Raw genomic sequence first — 4938 nt, 5'->3', positions numbered from 1 at the left:
TGACAGCTTCAATAAAGGACCATTCCATCATGTCATATGCCTTGATCATGTCTGTCTTATGGCCATTCTCTTATTGCGTCCACTAGGTTTAGTTCTGAGAGCGTGGAACATCTCCTGAGCAATCATGATGTTGTCAGAGATCTGTCTCCCAGCAACAAAGGCCGACTGAGTCTCCAATATCAATCCTGGTAGCACTTTCTTTAATCTCTGGCATAAGACCTTAGAGATTATCTTGTAACTGACGTTACATAAGCTAATGGGTCTAAACTGAGCCATCTCATTAGGCCTCGTTGTCTTCGGGATGAGACATATATTTGTATCATTCAGTCCAGTTGCCACTGTCCCCTTAAAAAGGAATTTATTGACCATAAGAGTCAAATCCTCCTTTACTATATCCCAGAATTTCTGATAAAAAAGCGCAGTCATCCCATCTGGTCCTGGGGCCTTCTCCGGATGCATAGCAAAGAGCGCCAGTTTGATCTCCCATTCAGAGACCAGAGCTGTAAGGTTATCATTCATAGCACCAGTGATCGACGCTGGAACTTGAGAAAGTGCGTCTTCAATATCCTCTGGATTCGATGACTCAAAGATCTGTCTAAAATAACTAGTAGCAATGGCTACTAATCCTTCTTCATCCTCAACTACGTTTCCATTCTCATCTAGGAGCTGTGTGATCTTATTCCTTGCTCTTCTTTGCTTTGTTAAGGCATGAAAAAATTTCGTATTTATGTCCCCTTCCCTCAGCCAAAACACCCGACTCTTTTGTTTCCAGAACAATTCTTCTGCTTTAAGAGCATCAGAGAGTTCCTTTAACGCTCCTGCAATTTCCTCTGTTGTAGCGTTATCATCAGCGTACAGATCCTCCACCTTTTCCTTAAGCTCCTCCACCAATTTAGCCGAGTTAACATTATGTTGTCTCCTCCATTCACTCAAGGCTCTCCTGCAACTAGAAATTTGTTCCAAAATAGTCTCATGAGAAGGAAGATCAGGAGATTTCCATCCCTCAAGAATAACTTTCCTTAGTTCCTCATTATCCAGCCATCTTTTATCAAACTTAAATTTTCTTGATCTCCTCATTGGCTTTACGAGGATGTCTGCAAGAATCGGACGATGATCCGATCCCCATAGCCTCATATACTTCACAGTCGAGTGTGGAAATTTTTCATGCCAATCTGCGTTTCCTACTGCTCTATCTAAGCGACATCGAACAGTTGCTCCTCCTGCTCTCTTCCCTACCCAGGAGAGCATGTCCCCCGTGAAAGGAAACTCCAACATCCCACAGTCATTAAGCATCTGCTTAAAAGGGAGGAATGAACTATCAGGACGTTGTCTCCCTCCTTCTTTCTCATTATGACATGTGATTTCATTAAAATCTCCTATCATGAACCAAGGTCCATTTCTTGTTGTTGAGAAACGCGTAAGACGTTCCCAAACTTGATCACGCCTTTCAAGTACAGGTTCCCCATAAACAAACGTCATATAAACTTTTATTCCGTCAATGACTGCCTCAATGTCAATCATACGGTTATTCGAAAATAAAACATTAACACGATCCTGGGCGATGCTAAACCTCCGCTGAGTCCAAGTGGCTCAACAGTAAATAAATGATCAAATCCTAAGTCGGCTTGAATGTTTTGCAACAGCAGCCTTCTGTTCTTCGTCTCAGAAAGGAACACAAGTCCTGGGCGATGCTTCTGACACATCTTAGTAAGGCTTCGAACTGTGAGGTCGTTCCCAATCCCTCGACAGTTCCAACTGAGTGTCCTCATATTTGATCGTGGGATGGATTTTTGGAACCCATCAAACCATCACTTGTTGACGAACCACCTCTCAGCTTTTTTGAACTTTGGTGACGCCTTGATTTTCCTGCATCAACATGAGACGATGTCAAACGCTTCCGAGGAGATCCCCGACGAAGAATCTCAAATTTCCTACTCGTAATGCCCAAAGAGACATTCGTTTTTGCACCATTCCGCCTGCTCCTAGACGGTTTGTCATCCGATCTTCCTATCTTGACTGAAGCTTGACGAGAACCCAAACTATCCATCTCCGTAAGTTCCTGACCTAAGAGATCATCATCACGCACGTCACACTCCATCATCTCGCCATCATGCGGATCAGCAATCTCCATGTCACTCAGGGCACCTATGATTTGCTTATCCCCAAGTCCCTCTTGTAGCTCCTGATCAATTAAAGCAGGAAATGAAAGCGCTCGAGTAGCTTCCTTTAGATGTTTAGTTACATTTTCTTCTATAGGGATATCAACCCGAGATGGCGTAACAATGGTACTGGCCAGTCCTCTTGTTACCGGAGCCTCTGGTGATCGCATTGCCTCAGAACCTGCTTGCCATCACTTCATGTACCCGCCGAATGTTCATATGGAACAATGTCTTGGCTAGTAATGGGTGGCTCCACACAATATTCTCTCTGGTCACCTAGTGATTTCTGTCTCCAAGTAAGTGCGGGCTTTCGGTCATATGGACCTGTACCAGCGCGTGATCCACCATATCTATTACTCCTCGAATGATCGTCCCGTCTACGCATGATCCTATCAGAATGAGAGCGACGATAGTTGCTTTCTTCATCATACTTCCTATCGCTAGAATCATATCTCGAGCCGCAAGATTGGTTGTACCTGCCATGGCTTATCTCATTACCGTAACGAGGTTGCGTTCCATTATTCTGATGCTAGATAGACTGATTGTGCCTCTGGTCCAAAGGGACTTGCACTCGAGTGAAAACACCATGTCGCTCTATCTGTGGTTGTATCCTATTTTTGACATCCAACGACGGGCAATACTCTTTCTCATGCGTTAACATACCACAGGTTGAGCAATGTTTGAACAACATTTCGTACTTGATTTCCAACGTGACCTCATCCCCTTCCGGCGACTCACCCTTACGCTAGAACTTTAAAGGTCAACGGGTATCCACCTGAATGAGCATACGACCCTCGGTATGCTCCACTTTGTCGACATGTCCCAATCGCGAACGTATATTGCGCAGATTTTGATCCGTCCATAGGTGCAAAGGGATCCCTATCAGACGCACCCAAAATGGGATTATCCATGGATAGTCGTCGTGAACAATTGGCTCCCAACGGACCAACACCACCATACAGAAATTAAAGTGGAACGGTCCCTTGCAGGCCGAAAAACCGATTGCAGGTCTTCTTCCGTTGTGAAGTTTAAAAGAAACTTCCCATTACCCAAATCATTAGCCGTAATGCGATCAGCTAAACCCCAATGCAAAGGCATTTTATGGAGTAGTTTCTCCCCGTTTTGTTTCTTTGGATTAAGGATCTTTCCGATCAGTGACAAGCTGAATTCATCAAGGATTGTAGGATCATCCTGGCTAGAGAGGTTGATCGGTTCATCATCATCGTCGTAGAGTATTCCTTTCCCCTTAATGTCCGCCATATGAGCAGAGTGATTCCTATGAGAGGACCCCATACGAAGGACGTAGGATCATTACGACAAGGATCGTATAGATCAGGTTATGGAGAGAGATGAATATATTTAATCTGATCATAGGGAAACAGAGTGGCTTCAACTTGCAGTAGAACGGAGAGAGATGTAGTGGAGCAGAGGTCGCCTTGAATCTGAATCGAACGTGATGAAGTATAACGTAGAGAGATGTAGCTGAGGATCGTCTAATAATCTACACGTCAATGAACGTATTGATTATGTGGAGATCAAAGTTTCAATGGAAACTTTAAACTAGGAAACACGAGAACAGAGATCACGCCATGAATCTGTCGTTACTTAGGAGAAAAGAAATCTGAAAGCCTTGGTTTATCAGAGACCTCTGTCCGATCACAAGGAGTGTGGGGTAATCTCCCTTGCGATGGAGAAACCAGAGTACAGTCCGTCGAGATGAAGGATCTACGTCACCGGAAGCTAGATCTGGAAATCGCCTTCGTCATCCCCTCGTGCTTGTTTGATAGCTCTTTCGTCAAAGCAATATATTATCAAACATGGATCCAGAATTTTTTGGGCAACAAGAATCAGAAGAAAAAGAGTCATATTTGTCGCATGAAGACGATGAGTTAGATGCCCTTATTATTTTATTGGTGGTCTTCATTTTCTGTCAGATGATGTGTTTGAAGAAGTGACAACGTGAACTTCAGTTACAAATTGAACGTCCCAGTTATTAAACGGGAAAATTAGAAGATTGGGAAACTTTTAAGTTTGAATTAGAAATTTGGGCAAGCCCATGTTTTAATTAGGTTGTTGGGCAACCTAGTAGGAGAGAGAAGAAAAAGTGGACAGTTTTAACCTTTTTGCCCAACAATCTTGAGCTGAAATTCGTGGGACCAGGCTGTTTTTTGCCCAGAAAAACTTGCCTCAGGAATACCGACACACGCGCGCCGGATGTGCGTGTAAGAGACGAATTGAATATTATATTATTTTAATTTAAAAAGGAAACATGGTATTGGGCTTCGTTTTTGGGCTATTTGACCCCAAAACTTAAAGGCCTTATATGTGATGATTTCTCGCGGGAAACAACGGCTCCAAGGTGGACGAATGGCCATTAATGACTGGTGACTTTGGAAAACATGTGTTTTACTTTAATTTATTAATTAAAAACATGACAACAATTAATTATTTAATACAAAAACGTATGAACCCTATCTCTTTGTCTGTCTCCTTGTTGAGGAGTAAAAAAGGCTACCGAACAAGGGAACTTGAGGCAGCGAATTTTACACACAGAGGCATGAGCTGCATCCGATATGGTGAGGGAGGAAAGGGTATGGCGGATGGTGGGTGTTCTGTATCTAGCATCGAAGGTAAATCATATATAAGCCGTACACCATTGCATTTATGACATTATAGTTATTGCTGAAATCATTTATTACAGATTTGAGGGTGTTCGGAATTCAGGTGTTTTTTTGTGCGAAACTATATTTATTGCTTCTGATTAGCACATTGAATTTTT

This window comes from Brassica oleracea, chromosome C8 (assembly GCF_000695525.1).
Source record: "Brassica oleracea var. oleracea cultivar TO1000 chromosome C8, BOL, whole genome shotgun sequence".
NCBI classification, from domain to species: Eukaryota; Viridiplantae; Streptophyta; class Magnoliopsida; order Brassicales; family Brassicaceae; genus Brassica; species Brassica oleracea.
The sequence above is the reverse complement of the archived record's forward strand: the minus strand, read 5'-3'. Positions refer to the sequence as shown.